The sequence below is a fragment of the Macaca nemestrina genome, chromosome 3, assembly GCF_043159975.1.
Source record: "Macaca nemestrina isolate mMacNem1 chromosome 3, mMacNem.hap1, whole genome shotgun sequence".
NCBI lineage: Eukaryota > Metazoa > Chordata > Mammalia > Primates > Cercopithecidae > Macaca > Macaca nemestrina.
Window position 1 is genome coordinate 132,449,472 of NC_092127.1, and position 17,602 is coordinate 132,467,073.

The window sequence follows — 17,602 nt, forward strand, 5'->3', positions numbered from 1 at the left end:
TAAAGCGTGTTTTCTTCTTAAAAGATGCTGCCAACAGATTCCTAATCTTTGCCAGCCAGGGTTGTTTTATTTTCATTTTGTAAAGAGGGTGGAAGTGTATTACAGAGAGAATACAGAGAAAAGGGGTTTATGTGCACCTATTATAGTTGTATTTTTTTGTCCTTATGGGGAAGCACTATGCCTCCAAATGAATCGGGAACAGGCACATGGAGGGCATTGAGACTGTCATATGTCAATCTATCTCTCTTTGATTGAGAACCTGAAATGTTTGACTTTTCTGAGATGCCCTAGCTTAGAAAGTTAACTTTCTAGACTAACTTGTTTATTTTCTAAATATGATTTTGTGATTTTATAAACTAGGATTTTCTTTTCTCCTTTTGATGACACATAAAGCCATTGGCTCCCACAGACCACCTCCCCTTCCTACCAGCCTTCATGCAGTCAACTGACACATTCCACAGATGTAGAGTCTGTATAGGTCAACTTTCTGCAGTAGTGAACACTGAAAACAAAAGCTGAACAAATTATATTTTCATTTGAGTATATAAATCTGCTATTGAAAATTATTTTACAGTGTAAATTTACAACCAATTCAATAGGCAAGATAATAAAATACATTCAGACAGCCTGAAATCTGACAAATTTTGGAAACCTGTGGAATTGTACCTCAGGCTTCCTTAAGTAAACTTATCAGTGAACAAGGTGATTATTCTAACCCAGCCACAATTTGTGAAGATAGGAAAACACACTGAAGGCAGTGGGAGAGGACTAGTGAGCAAGAGGGTGGGCTATAGCACAAGTCCTGGGTTTTAAATCCCAAACACAATCATTAACCAGCCTTGTGAGAGGGACAGAAAATTTAGCCTCTCTGTGCCTCCATTGCCCCACTGGGAATAATAGCATCTTCTTTATACAGTTGTTTCAGTTGTCTCCTTTTTCTTTTGAATGTGAGAAAATACATACAACATAAAATTTACCATCTTAATGAGTTTTAAGTGTACGTTCAGCAGTGTTAAGTATATTCACACTACAGTGCAATCAATCTACAGAACTGTTTCATCTTGTACAACTGAAACTCTATACCCATTAAAGAACAACTTATCCTCCCTCTGATCCCTGGTAACCACCATTGTACTTCTGTTTCTATAAATTTGATTCCTCAAAATACCTCATAAATGTGTAATCAGAATGTATTTGTCCTTTTGTAACTGGCTTATTTCATGTAACATAATGTTCTTAAGGTACATTCATGTTGTAGCTTGCGTAAGATTGTTTTTTCCTTTTTAGTACTAAATATTTTACAGATATTATAATTCTTAAAAGTAATAAAATAAAGTGGATACTTGGGTAGCTTCTACCTTTTGGTTATTGTGAATAATGCTGCTATGAATAGGAGCATGCAAATTTTTTTTTATGAGATCTTGCTTGCTTTCATTTCCTTTGGATGTGTGCCAAGAAGTAGGATTACTGGTAATTATGTTTTTAACTTCTTATTATTATTATTATTATTATACTTTAAGTTCTAGGGTACATGTGAACAACGTGCAGGTTTGTTACATATGTATACATGTGCCATGTTGGTGTGCTGCACCCATTAACTCGTCATTTACATTAGGTATATCTCCTAATGCTATCCCATTCCCCTCCCCACCCCTCCCAATAGGACCCCGTGTGTGATGTTCCCCTTCCTGTGTCCAAGTGATCTAATTGTTCAATTCCCACCTATGAGTGAGAACATGCAGTATTTGGCCATCAGTGACAGACTGGATTAAGAAAATGTGGCACATATACACCATGGAATACTATGCAGCCATAATAAAGGATGAGTTCGTGTCCTTTGTAGGGACATGGATGCAGCTGGAAACCATCATTCTCAGCAAACTATTGCAAGAATGTTTTTAACTTTTTAAAGAAACCACCATACTGTTTTACTTGTCTATATCATTTTACATTCCCATCAACAATGCACAACAGTTCCCATTTGTCTACATACTTGTTTTGATTATTAAATGAGTTAATATAAATATTGTGCTTAGAACATATCCTATCCATCACATTCTTTCAAAGAAATTTAGTCATTATAATTAAAAGTTTGTTTAAAATATAGTGTTTATTGTTACGGAGATACAAATGAGCTGAAACCTTAGCATCTGTCCTGTGAGAAAGCCCTATATCTGATTATTCTAGCAGCAGCATATGAGATACAATCTACAAAGCTTAAAGGAAACAGTAGAATTTTTTAAAAGTATATTTAATTTTCATGGGTCTATACTACATTATATGCTAATATCTATAGAGTATCTATGAAGTTTTAATACATGCATACAATATGTAATAATCTTTTGCAACCCAAAAGAGAGAATCAAGTTTAGAATGAATTTAAGGACAAGCAAATTCTAGCAAAAATTATGTTTAAATTACTTAATTCTTACTTGGTGTGAAATTTAAAATCATCTTGGAAGATGAGTTGTTATATCATAGAGTCATAGGGAAGAAAATGGTGAGGCTTCATGCTGCAGATATGGACCATGCTGTCTGGGCAGAAAAGAAATATGTGTCGTTATGCAAGGACACTAGAAATTAGGTCAACTGCATATCTCAAATACATACAGCAAAAATAAAGCCCTAATGAAGAAATTTCTCTTACAATAATTAGGCTTTTGTTATTTTTGTTTACTTATTTGATTTCATTTAAAATGTAAAAGTAGTATCTGTGTGTACATGTGCAGAGATGTGTTAAAATCAAGCAACACTTTATAAAAAGGAATATAAATCCTGGTTGTTGTTATTTTCTTTTTAATGAGAATAACACTGAACACTTGCTGTACTACACTGATGTTAACTTAATAAGGTCTCCTTATTTGTGTGGAATTGTAGGGTTTATTCATGAGAAAAATAATCTTCCATCAGAGACTCTTGGAAACAAATTAATTTCTCTTTAGAAAATATACATATTGAGCTTTCATTAAAAAATAAAATTTCAATAAACTGCTGCAATGCACACCTACATGGTTTTATTTATATAAGAAAATAACCTTAGAACAAATTAAGAGATTTGAAAGAAGAAAATTGACTGTGGAACCTATAGGAAGCTCAAAATTAGATTTACAGTGTCACTTAAACAATGTTACTATCAACAATGTTCCCACGCTGGAAAAATATTATAAATATATCTAAAAAAAGCTAACAAACTGATTTATGTGCAACCTTTCAGCAACATCAGGAAACTACCCAAAAGGCCTCCACCTGGTAGCTATGCATAGTCTTTGGCAAAATTGTGAAAATTGTGAACATTTATGTTTAGGGCTTCTTATGACAAATAAACCAGTGAAAACAATATTGCATTTTTAATCCATATATTCATAAAAGCCAGGGTTCTCAAGATATTGTGCTGACAAAGAAAGGAAGTGAAATTGATTGGGAGTTTAATCTGATGTTTATTATTCTTCAATTCATGCCAAATTTTTAAAATATACTTAGTGCAAAGGCATTTCCTTAACTGATTGAAACAGTTTAAAGACATTTTTCCCTTTATGTTTCTCATTTTAAAGCTGCTCTTTTAATTTTAGAGTAAATATAATAACACAGAAGGAAATATTACATAGATTTAAAGAAAAGATACAATGTTTCAAAAAATATTATTCTTGAACAGATCATTTGAGCTATGCCCCTTAACTTTTCTTCTCTCCTTTCCTCGTGCCTACAGTCACATTTACTTTCATCTCTAATTAGAGAGATTATCTTCAATATTAACTTTGAACAGGGCTGACATTAAGTCTGGAGTTGCAAAAATTCATGCCTATGAATAGGGTGACCCATCAGTTATCATCCGAACCAAAATATTTTGGGGAATAAAGAAGAGGCTATGAATAATTATGTGGTGACAAAAGATGTAAACTGGGCCTCAAACTGGGAGGATGGGTTACCCATACATTCATGGAACATTCATGAAACAGTTTGAGATTAAGAAAAGTAATAGCTCAAGCAAAACAATAAAGCAACAAACTGATACATGGTCTCCATTTTGGGAGAAAAATATGGTAATAATATGGAGAGGCTAAAGTCCAGCATATTCTTTTTTTATTATTATTTTCTTTCTTTTTTTTTATTTTTTTTTTATTTTACTTTATGTTTTAGGGTACATGTGCACAACTGCAGGTTTGTTCTTTTTTTTTTTTTTTTTTTTTTTTTTTTTTTTTTTTTTTTGAGACGGAGTCTCACTCTGTCCCCCAGGCCGGAGTGCGGTGGCGCCATGGCTCACTGCAAGCTCCGCCTCCCGGGTTCAGGCCATTCTCCTGCCTCAGCCTCCTGAGTAGCTGAGACTACAGTCGCCCGCCACCACGCCTGGCTATTTTTTTTTGTATTTTTTAGTAGAGACAGGGTTTCATACCATGTTAGCCAGGAAGGTCTTGATCTCCTGACCTCATGATCCGCCCGCCTCCGTCTCCCAAAGTGTTGGGATTACAGGCGTGAGCCACCGCGCCCGGCCATGTCCAGCATATTCTTGTCATGAAGACAACAGGGCAACATTTTAAAGATTTAGATTCTTCATGAGAAGTGTGCATACAGTAAATGTTTAAGTGTTGATAACCAAGCACATGCACCAGATGAACACTTTTGTATGGCACATGACGAGGTGCAGTTTGCAAACTTTGACATAAGGTATTAGTCACATAAAAATTCTACTTAAATGTACATAGGTTACCTGGAAACCACGTTATTAATTAACTAATTAAACTCCAAATCAGTATTGAAAAGCAACCTAGAGAAGAGATTCTTAAATTTTAGAATGCTTCAGAATCACCTTGAAAACTTAATAAAATATGAATTCTGCTTCCCCCCGATACTCAGTGTTTTTGATTCAGTTGGTCTAGGGAGGAGTCTGAAAATTTACAATTCCAACTTGTTCTCAAATGATGGTAAGCTACCAGTTTGAGGACCATACTTAGAAGCACAAATTAAAAAAATCACTCTTGCTTCAAAGATTTCTATGGTTAATTCATTCATGAATCATTCTTTCATGTATTTGTTCATTCAGTTACCAAATTTACCAGCTCCGAGATACTACATTAGGAAAAAAAGGCATTAGGTTTGTCCCTCAGCTCATAAATAATAATTTATTGACGGCATTCTCAATCTCTTAATAGCTCAAATTTTACCTATGAGGAAACATATTCAGAGATTCTAAGGGATTTGGTTAAGATCTTATCAGTATTAGGTAAAAAGTCAGGCTCAGAAAACTACTTGTGACTTCTAAGTCATGTAGGCTTAACAAATAAAATGATACAGAGAGAAGAGATTTTTTAAAGACTTAAAGATTCACAGTGAATGCATTTCTTTCTCTATAGTTGGTCCTGAATGCATATCATCCAGTCTACACAGAAGTATTTAAGAAGTTTGGATTCTTTCAACATCACTAAATTTCTAGGAATTTAAAAATATATATATTTAGAGTTGACTAAAAATGAGAAAGAATGTTTTTCCTAGTTTACTTTATAATTTGAGGACATTTGTTTTACTTTTCTCATCTAGAGACATGCATTTTAATATTAGAATGTGTAAATTTTCCAAATGTATTGGTTCATTTACCAGCAAATTCTACATGCATTTTTTTTCCAGTTACCCCTCTTCTGAATGTGTGAGTTCAAAGCAGCAGACATTTTTAAATGCAGTTATTTGCATCCATATAAGTTCCTGTCCACAGGGTTATAATTTTTCTCTTGTGATAGAAACAATGGTAAGATTCACATCGTTGACCTCCCTTGTTTCATCATAGCTCATCCACCTGAGAAGTCAGGGATTAGAATGAAGATGAATCTACTTGTCTCTCTGAAGTTGTGTTCCACTGACAGGTGTCACCAGAATGCTTTTTCTCATTTCCTTTTGCACAATTGAAGTCTCTCATCTAAATATTGATCTCCCTGTATGCCCTGACTTATCTTTAATGAGGAAGAAGGATGGTAATAGCAAAGGGACATTGTTAGATAAAGTAATATCCAGAATAAACAAAATTTTGACATTAGAAAATAAGTGAAATATTCAAAAGTAGGCTCATAGAATTTGGATCTTCCTTCTTTAGATATGTTCAGAAGAAAAGGAATCTATTTACTCAACACTAGCTCAGTGTCCTTTCATGGCAACACCTCTGACTTTTCCTCTTCATATACTGACTGTTTTCAAGATCCCACTTAGGGACACTATGTTGTGTGCTGTGATATGAAATTTACTTCCTGGAACTGTGAAGTGCACAATATGCACAATCATAAGTGCTGGTGTCAGAGGCTTGTGAACTAAAACTACTCCATCTTAAATAGGAACTAGGTAAAATAAGGCTGAGGTCTACTGGGCTGCATTCCCAGACAGTTGAGGCATTCTAACTTACTGGATAAGATAGGAGGTTGGCACAAGACACAGGTCATAAAGACCTTGCTAACAAAACAGCATGAAATAAAGAAGCTGACTAAAACCCACCAAAACCAAGATGGTGATTGATGAGAGTGACTTCTGGTCATCCTCACTGCTGTGCACCCACCAGCACCATGACAGTTTACAAATGCTGTAGCAATGTCAGGAAGTTACCCTATATGGTCTAAAAAGGGTAGGCAGGAATAATCCACCCCTTGTTTAGCATATCATCAAGAAATAACCATAAAAATGGGCAACCAGCAGCCCTCGGGGCTGCTCTGCCTATGGAGTAGCTACTATTTTATTCCTTTACTCTCCTAATAAACTTCCTTTCACTTTACTCTATGGACTTGCCCTGAATTCTTTCTTGTATGAGATCTAAGAACCCTTTCTCAGGGTCTGGATCGGGACCCCTATCCTGTAACATCTTCGGAAAGGACAATGCTAAGGAAATCCCTGACCCAAAGGCTAACTTTGAGTACCTGGTGGGATCTAGTAACATCTTTCTGGCAAGCCTTGAAGGGACAATACTGAGGAGACCCCGACCCAAAGGAAATAGACTGCAGCACTGATTAAATGATTTTGGGTAAGCGGGGTGGATGTATCTGGGTAAAAGATGGGACTGGGTTAAAGGCCCAACTTAAGGGAGTGAGAGTGTCTCCTAAGACAGAGTGTGTTAAAGGCTCGTCTCAGTAAAAGGTAAGGAGGCTTCACCGACCTTGGGTTAGAGGCCCAACTTAGGAAGGTTAGAGTCCCTTCAAAAATTTCAGTGGTTAGAGGCCCCTCTCGGTAAACTCCCTCTCTATAAAGTCTTTCAGCTGAGAATGGGTTTGGCACTCTGGGATGTTAACTGCTGTTCTCTCTGGATTGATATGCCTTGCGCTTTTTGCTGACAGCTATGAGTGACAGGATTAGGCATGCACAGGATCGTGGGACATGGGGAGCTTTTGCCTCCCTAAAAGGGAAAACTTGAGAGCTGATGGGACTGCTGGAAAAGATCCCTCTGTGACCAACAAGCAGCCAACTGAAATTTAAGTGTCACTGCAATGGGTAGGCCTTTCTCTGGCCTCCCTGAGTGCTTTGCCTACCCCACCCTGCCAAGGCAAAGCTTTACTGTCTCTCTTTTCCCTTTCTTTTCTTTCCTACTACTCAGGGTAACCTTCTTTCCCAGAGATCACATGTTGAAGCTCCTGGTCCGAGATTGGATTAATAATGATGGGGGCCCAACTGGGGGCAAATTTGAGCCTTGCCAGCTTGATATTGGGTGCTAAGAAGAGTGGCTAATGTATATGTTTTGTCACAGGTATCTTATTCTGGCCAGAAATGAAAGAGATAATTTTCCTTTGGGCTGTGACTCGGCCCCCAGGACTGTGGTGCAACCAGAAGGGTGAGTAGGGTCAGTAGGACCCCAGAAGGGTCAGAGAAAGGGAACCCTGAAGCTTGGCATGCTGGTCAAAGGGTAAGAATTTCTTACCAGACAGACTTCTGGCGTGTGTGTGTATGTCTGTGTGTGTGTGTATGTCTGTGTGTGTGTGTGTGTGTGTGTGTGTGTGTGTGTGTGTATAAAGTATATGTGGTGTCCCTCTGGTTCAGGGTTCAATTCCTGGCTTAGGGGATGATCCTTTGTCTTCTATGTATTATGAGTGTGATGTTTACATATGAACAAGCTTTAATTGGTTAAATAATAAAAGCTTAAATCAAATATTTTGTCAGAAAAGTAAAAATGTGATGCCTTTTATTTAGCTCATGTGACTTAATTAATATTTGGGAAACAATGATACCTTTAAAGATTATTGGTAAAATAGAAGTATCTTCAAAAATGTAAACTTTTGGTTTAAATTAGGCAGCTCAGATATTAGGTTTGCTAAATGCTTTAAAGTCATAAACTGCTTCTTTGACTCTTGAAAATTGTTCAATTTATTTCAGACCATTATATTGTAGATAAGGCTTGGGGACATAGGGAATTAGCCATGCCTCCTAGTTATGCAAAGAGATTTGTACATTAAAGAGATTTTATATAAGAAAGGGTCTTGTATGGCATATTCTTGTCTTAAAGTAAAATAACTGGTTGTTTTAAAAAAGGGAATTTATGCAAGAAATGTTGTACAATTTAAAGGTGATTAAGCCTCCTAAATGTTTAATTAAATGTCACTATGACTCTTAATTGTACAACCTGCCTGCTTTACAGCTAGGTAAGGCCTGGGACACATGGAGTTAAACACTAGAAAGAGTAGGCCTTATCTGTACTTCCGTATGCTGTCCTAGGCGCCATACCTAGTAGGTAATTAAAATCCTGAACTTAACAACTTTTCACTAAATGTAAAAGTCACTAAGAGCTCACAGTGTAACACGTAATTAAGACTACCAAAGAAACAGTTCTGCATGCAGGGCACGTAAGGAAAGTGAAGTGTGTTTTTGGTAAAAGATTATAAGAAGGCATGGGAAAGGTTAAAGGATGGTTTTAGGTTAAATAGAATAAAGCTAAAGGTTTGCATAAGTTGTGGAAGGTTTATGAAAAAAATTAATTGTAAAAGAAACTCTTTCTGTGAACATATTGGCTAAAGTTAAAGGGGTATTATTCAGTTTTTCTGTAAACTGAACATTAAAATAAAAGCATAACAAGTTTTTCTGAGAGCAAAAATCTGCTTATGATCTACTCTTTAACAAAAATTTCAAAGGTTTATAAAAAGTTTATGAGAATCTTACCTTATGGTCAAGCTGATTTAGCTTGGACAGATTTATCTATAAAGTTTTATTAAGGATTGAGTTTGACATAAATAATGCACTAATAGAACAGTGAAATTTGGCTTATTTGGCATAAAAATCATACAAGAAGCATTGTCAAATATGAAATGATGCTTGGCTTTCTTTGGACTATATTTGTATAAATATGTTATTGGTATTGTTCCATAATAATGGGAAACTCCTATAATTCTAATATGATTTAGGGTATATTATTAATAGTTGTAATTGTTATGTAAAATTGTTATATGCCACAGAAGTAACCAAATTTCATTATCAATTGTGACTTTAATAGTGACTGTCCTAAGATGTTTTGTCATCTACAAACAATTGTTTTAACCCTCTTTAGAGGGTGGGTTTATAATCAGCTATGAAACTCTAGCAGGTGTTCTTGAATGCAGGTTTCTGATATCTTTGGTGATTATGACATTAAAATAGAGGGGAAAACTTTCAATACTCAAAGAAAGCTGAAATGTTCATGAATATCAAGCAGAATAAGAGTAAACTGAATTAACTGAACCAATAGAAAACTGAAGTAAACTTTTTAACTTTTTTTGCTTAAAATGTTGCTGATCCTTTGCTTTGTTTTTTCAGAGTCAAGGAAAGTTTTGAGCTATTTACAGCTTGTAGAAATTGAGTAAAGTGTACTTCTGTAAACCAAATTTGGAGTATATTTGTTTCTCTCTACCTGATTTCTCCAGAATTTGGTAACTATTTGTGAGTATCTTAATTTATGACACTATAATTATTTGTGTAAGTGCAATAAGAATCTGTTTTGTTTTGTTTTTTGTTTTGTTTTGTTTTCAACGAGACACAGAGAAATTGATCATTTTACCAAGGCTTTGACTGGAATGGTGTGCTTTCCTTTAAGGAATCAAACTTGAGTTGTAAAGTCAATAAAAGCCCTTTGGGGAACTGACCTCATACCTTGCCTACACAGTCCCTGTACAGGGTTTGCGACCTGTGGTAAGTGAAGAATGTCACTTTTTTTCCTTTTATTTTTATTTTTTTTTTGAGATGGAGTTTCACTCTTGTCACCCAGGCTGGAGTGCAGTGGTGCACTCTAGGCTCACTGCAACCCCCACCTCCCAGGTTCAAGCAATTCTCCTGCCTCCTGAGTAGCTGCGATTACAAGTGTATATCACCATGCCCAGCTAATTTTTTGTATTTTTAGTAGAGATGGGGTTTTACCATGTTGGGCAGGCTGGTCTTGAACTCCTGACCTCAGGTGATCCGCCCACTTTGGCCTACCAAAGTGCTGGGATTACAGGCATGAGCCACCATGCCCAACCAAGAATCTCACTTTTGAACAGTTCCAGGAACCCCAAGTTATCTGGGGACCCAAGGGAAGAGAAATTTACCCAACTCTTAGGTATTTGAGGGTACAAATAGCAGGGTTCAACTTCAAAAATGTCTTATCTCAGATTTTTTTCTATAGAACAGGGTTTCATCAAAACCAATTTTAAAAAGCCTATATGAAAAATAATTATTCTTGCTGTACTTTATACAAATAATCAGGCAAAGTATAATAAGGCAAATCAGTCTCACTATGATTTGTCTTTAGTAAAAATGGGAAACTAGAGAGAGAAATATTACATTTCAAGAACTATGTTATATTTGGCTTTTAGATTCTAGTCTCCTCAGTTGTTTTTATGTTTCTGCAATTTATGGTAATCCTGAGTATTCCTGTTAACAAACCAGTGATCTCTAACTGCTGCTCATAAGAAGCAAGAGAGATGGGTAATGAAAAATCTGGATGAGTACTCTTATCCTGGGCATATGCTGGAATCACCTAGCAACCCCATATCAGCTTGGTTCCAACAGTTGCCCATTTCATGGAAAGCCCTATGATTTAGTTTACTTGGGATAATTTTACTTATTTTGCTTTATTGTTGTGGAATATATTGCTGTTTTGCTCTTTGCATAGGTATTCGGGACAAGCTTACCGAATGTTTTATTATATTGAATACTTATTAGTCTTCCAGATATCATCTTTTGTCAGAACTCGGAGTTATATATGGCACTAGTCATACCAACACTTTCTGACTGAGCTTCTCTCTATTCTAAACACAAGAGACCCTCATGGTTAGGCAGGAATATCATCACCTTTATTCAGCAGAAAAAGTTACATAAGATGGATCTTCATCCCTCTGCTCTCTTAAGATAAAAGGTTCTCCTATGAAGGGGAGGGAGTAAATGTCAGAGGCATGTGAACTGGAGCATGCCTTTTAAATAAGAGCTAGGTACAATGAGACTGAGACCTAGCAGGCTGCATTCTCAGACAGTTAAGGCATTCTAACTTATAGGATGAGACAGGAGGTTGGCACAAGATACAGTTCATAAAGACCTTACTGATAAAACAGGTTACAGTAAAGAAGCCAGTTAAAACTCACCACAGTCAAGAAGGTGACAAGAGTGACCTCTGGTTATCCTCACTGCTATGTTCCTACTAGTGCTATGACAGTTTACAAATGCTGTGGCAATGTCAGGATGTTACCCTATATGTTCTAAAAATGTGAGGCATGAATAATCTACCCCTTGTTTAGTGTATCATCAAGAAATAATTATAAAAATGAAAAATGGGCAACCAGCAGCCCCCAGGGCTGCTCTGACTTTGGAGTAGCCATTCTTTTATTCCTTCACTTTAAAAAAAAAAAAAAAATTTTTTTTTTTTTTTGGTCATCAGGCTGGAGTGCAGTGGTATGATCTTAGCTCACTGCAAACTCTGCTTCCTGGGTTCAAGCGATTCTCTTGCCTCATCCTCCCAAGTAACAGGGATTACAAGTATGCTCCACCACGCTCGGACAATTTTTTGTGTTTCTAGTAGAGATGGGGTTTCACCACGTTGGCCAGATTGGTCTTAAACTCCTGACCTCAAGTGATCCACCTGCTTTGGCCTCCCAAAGTGCTGGGATTACAGGTGTGAGCCACCAAAGCCCAGCCTCCTTTTCTTTATTAATAAACTTTCTTTTGCTTTGTACTGTGGACTAGCTCTGAATTCTTTTTTGTGTGACATCCAAGAACCCTCTCTTGGGGTTAGGATTGGGACCCCTTTTCTGTAACACTGGTACTATAGACTAACACTGATCCTAGCCTTTAGAATGTACTCAGTAAAGGTATTTCTGAATGAAAGGCTTTTAGGTATATGTTAATAATCATAGAGTTATGTGACATATAATACGAATTTTCAGTCCTAAATATAGAAAACAGATTAATTTTATTGAGCCAATTGTACTTGGTAAATACAGTCATGTAATTGTTATCACAATTGTTTCATCTCTAATTATTTATTTGTCCCCAAACCAACTAATCAACTTTCAATACAAATGTAGTACAGTGGTGAAATCATGAACTCCAGTATCAGAAAGAAAAGACTTGAGTTCAAATCAAGATTCTCCAACTTACTTGTTGCTTGTTGTGTGAACACAATTGAAACCAAAATGAGCACAAAATTAAATTCTCATACACAACTGCCACCAACCAATATAGTCACTTCTTTCTCCAGAAAAGGAGATGTATCCGGTTAGGCAAGACAAGATTCTTGGGGCTAAGCAGATAGGTATATATTTTTTTCTTTCTCATTGTTAATAAATATAAGTCTATAGAACACTAGACAATGAATGTCTCAGTACCAAAATTGTAGTAATCTTGGGAATTACATGAGTGCTTACTTTCTTAGCTGCCAAAGAAAGAAGACCTGTTTGAGGACTATAATTTTTCTATTTACTTCTGGCCTGTTTCTTGCCCCTGGAGAAGGAAATAACAAAGCTAATTACCTTATGCTCATTTACAGATATGTTTTTTCCCCACTTATACACACCCAATTCTACATACAGCACACAAACACTCACAATCCTTTTCTCGGCAGAATAAAAGAGGATAAGAGAGTTACTACTTCCTCGGGAATCAGACCAACATGCACACTCTAACTTACAAAAATACAGGGAGGCTCACCTGCTTCTTTTTTACCATAAAAGGGATTGAGTTGCAAGACTACCTCTCCTTTTTATGCTAAGGTTGGAAAGAAGCAAGGGGAGACACAGATGGCCCTTTTATTCTTTTTGCAGCCTTAAGAAAGGTGAGCTGCTGCCTCCACTGCCCATATATCTGCCTGTGGTTTCTATTTCATGAAAAAGAAACAACAAAAGCTCTCTTAAAAGAGTGTGTTTTACACTGAGATTTCTTAGGTGGCTTCAGTAAAACATAAAAATTATATTTTTATTAACGTAATTTGCGCTTTAATATCTCCAACCTTTACCCCATTATCCCCTCCTCTGTGAACTCTTCACCTTTGGAGATACTGGTCACATCTCTGATCCTCATCCATTCTCAGCCTGATAAAGTTTTTCCAATCTTTGCCTGTTACCTAGTTCCAAAGTCACTTCAACATTTTTGGGCATCCTTATAGCAGTGCTCCACTACCTGGTACCAATGTACTGTATTAGTCCATTTTCATGCTGCTATGAAGAAATACTGAAGACTGGGTAATTTATAAAGGAAACAGGTTTAATTGACTCACAGTTCCACATGGCTGACAAGGCCAAAGGAAACTTAACAATTATGACATAAGGGGAAGCAAACACATCCTTCTTCACGGGCAGCAAAAGAGAGAAGTGCAAGCAGGGGAAATGCCAGATGCTTACAAACCCATCAAATCTCGTGAGAATTAACTCACCATCACAATAACAGCATGGGAGAAACCACCCCCATGACATGATCACTTCCTACCAGGTCCCTCCCACAATACGTGAGGATTATGGGAACTACAGTTCAAGATGAGATTTTGGGGAAACACAGCCAAACTATATCAAAGTGTGCAGCTAGGCCAGTGTCCCTATTGAATACATTGCTTCATGTAATTTTTAACAAACGAAGAATGGTTTATGTATTAGATTGAATGTAGTTATTTGTACATACATCAAATAAATCAAAATACCACCAAATCAATTTTTAAAAACATATTTAGAAATTATTATTTTACCGCTGAACAAGTTTTTAGAAGAGATTCCTGCTGCCTTTTATCCATCTGCCTTCTAGGTTTTCTTCAAATTGCCTTTGCCAATGATTAGCTTCATTTACTTCTTAAAAGTTGTATTAAATCTTTTGAGAATTTTGACTTTCCTAGCTAGATGAGGTAAACTTATCAAAGAGTGACTAGTCTGAAATGGTTGTTTTATGATTATTTAAAAAACAAAATAAATGACTGTTTTTATTTACCCACAGGAGATAAAATTATTTTGAAGGATATAATGATTTATTTCAGTTTGAGTAAAATTAAGGTGATATTATGTATTATAGCTGTTGAGCTTTCCAAGTTTACATTAAGTAACTTAAGATACATGAGAACTTTTAGGTTTTTGTATATTTTTAAAGAAACAAAGAGGTGAGTCTAGAGTTAATTTTGTGTCACCTGGCTATACAATGTTGAACTGACATAGGTGGTTTAATATACACCCTGTACCTATCATAATGTTCATAAAATAATAAACTTTAACCAGTAAATAAACACAGAATAGTGATTCAGACTTCTAACGTAGCTGGTCCATTTTTAATCTTTCCGGAAGAGCTGCAACTTCATGGACAGGTTGAATATACTGAAAATCCATAAGGGGTAAAGTAGAGAAAGTATAGAACCCTGTATTGCAACTCACCCACTACCAGAAGCACCATGTTTTTGTGTCTTTCTTTCCAGGATATGCCTATGTTTTATTTTGTCACAACTTTATTTTTAAATCTCCTTAACTTTCTAGTTTATACTGCTGCTTTTGCCAATTACATTAGAGGTTTAGGGTTGAAAGTCAAAATTCAAGATACTTTCTAACCTGGTCTCTGCTATTTTGTTATCAATATAGCCCATGAAATACCTTTTAACAACTCCAGTGTCAATTTTCTAATTTGTAAAGTATAGATTTGGGGTCCAGATAAGGTAGGATTTTTATAGCAAAGTAGAAATGTCTAGTTTCAAATCCCAGTTCTTTCAGACATTGAGGAAGTTACCTAATATCTCTTTCAGTTTTATTATATATTAATGGGGATAAAACTGCACCTAATACACAGAGACGGTGTGCACATTTTCAAAGATAATGTTTGTGTAGCACTTAGTACTATCACTGATGGTCAGTATTATGGAAGTATAGGCTTTTATAATTATTATTTTTGCATTCACTTTCTCATTAAGTAACAGAATAAGCTAGAACAATGAAGATGGCTTCTGAGCAGTGGGTTATGGGGCAAAATAGGCTATTTAGTAGAACTTTTAATGAGCCAGATATATTCATGCTCACAAAGAACGTTGTTCATGACAATAGGGACTGTATCCCTATGGGAAGGTCATTGTGACTGGCTTCCTCCTCAACTGTGCTACAGCTACTCTTCTTTAGAGGTCAGTTCTTAGAAATCACATTTGGTTTTTTCATTCCATTGTCCTAGGAAACTCCATTCCTGCTACTACTATATACCTACATGTACAAATAAAATTTCAGTGTATGTGCGCATCCTTCACCTTCTCTGGTTTTCTTACTATCTTTCCTCTTTTCTCATAACACCTCAACTCAAAAACTCACATACCATAAACATCCACAGCCTCTATGATTCCCTACACTGTTCATATTTGTTCTTACTAAATTTACTCTCAGGAATTTTGAAGCCATCACAGTGCCTCAGATGTAGAAGCTCTTACTGTGGACCCTGTATATCCTCTAGAAATTGTGGCCTATATTTTATGAAGAATGTATTTGCTTTTCAAATAAAACTATACCATGAATTTCTGAGTTAAGCTATGGTTTTGGTTTGTTAGACTTCATGTTATAATCTTTAGCAGATATCTAACAAGGGGATGTAAGTAGGGCACAGATATCATGGAAACTGATTGTCAGAAACATGCAGGAACAGATGTTATCCTTCTCTGACACTGTCTGAAAATGAAGAGTGTTTATGAGCCGAGAGTGAAGTCAAACATGGCTTCATAATTACTAGAACTTCCTTAACATGAAGCTGTATCTTTTCTTTTCCCAATATTGCTCTGGCTGAACACTAATGGAGTCTGGTCTCATGGGCACATTTTTGGGAGAGTTGCTTGCAATAGAAATCATCACAAATATTCAGACCATAGCAGTCATTCACAACATAGTGCTGACTGTTGAACAACAGAGGTCAGAAGGCAATAGAATAACGTATTTCTAGGACTATGAGAAAATATCTGTGAAATTCAAATTGTGTGCACCAAAATGCTAATTGTAGGGATATGTAGGCTGTTAAGACAAATTCTAATTGTCTTCTATTATTCAGAAGCAAAAATTAAAAAGTTTGATTATTTTTATTTATTTATTTTTCTTCAACTTTTACTTTAAGTTCCAGGGTACATGCGCAGGATGTGCAGGTTTGTTACATAGGTAAATGTGTGCATTGATTATTTTTCAACTTTGTTAATTGTATGTGGACAATTTTGAGAGAAGCTACCAAAAAAATAAAATAAGAAACCATATAACTTCCAAACAAGTACAGGTAGAAACAAGAATAGAGAAAAATCAATTCAAAAGAATTAAGAAATAAAAAAGAAATAAAGGAGAAAGAGGAGGAGGATGGAAATAAGTTTAATAAAATAAGAACAAATAGAAAGTATAAAACAAAATGGTAGAAATAAATTCAAATGTATATGTAATTGAAAAACATTTTAAAGTATTTAATTGTACCACCTAAAATATAGAATATTACATCAAAAAATACAATAAAAGTATTTTAGAGTAAAACACCAGCAGCATAAAAACAGACTAAAATTTAAAGAATGTTAGTATACTTGCAAAATACTAATCAAATAAAAATTATGTTAGCCATATTAACATCAGGTAAAATAAGAACACCCACAATTTCGATGGAAAAGTAGGTCATTGAATAGTGATATATGTATATTTCAACTCACTAGAAAACTATGATCATTCTAAAATTGTAAGTTACTAGACACAGACATTACTACACCTTTCACCAAACTTAACAGAAATGAATCACGGATCTAAAGATAAAAGGCAAAACTATAGAACTCCTAGAAGATAACGTAGGAGAAAATCTAAATGACCTTGAGTATGGCAACATTTTTTGGATATGACACCAAAGCCATGATCCCTGAAAGAAATAATTAATAAGCTAGACTTCTTTAGAATTAAAAGTTTCTGTCCTATTAAAAACACTGTCAAGAGAATGAAAAGACAAACCATGGAATGGGAAAAATATATTTTCAAAAAATATAGCTGATAAAGGACTATTATATAAAATATACAAAGAATTCCTAAAACTCAAGAATAAGAAAACCACTTGATGAAAAATGGGCCAAAGACCTTAACATATACCTCACCAAATAGGATACACAGATGGGAAATAGGCATAGGAAAAGTTATTAGTCATCATGGAAATGCATATACCACTAAACAGCCATTAGAATGGCCGAAATCTAGAACACTGG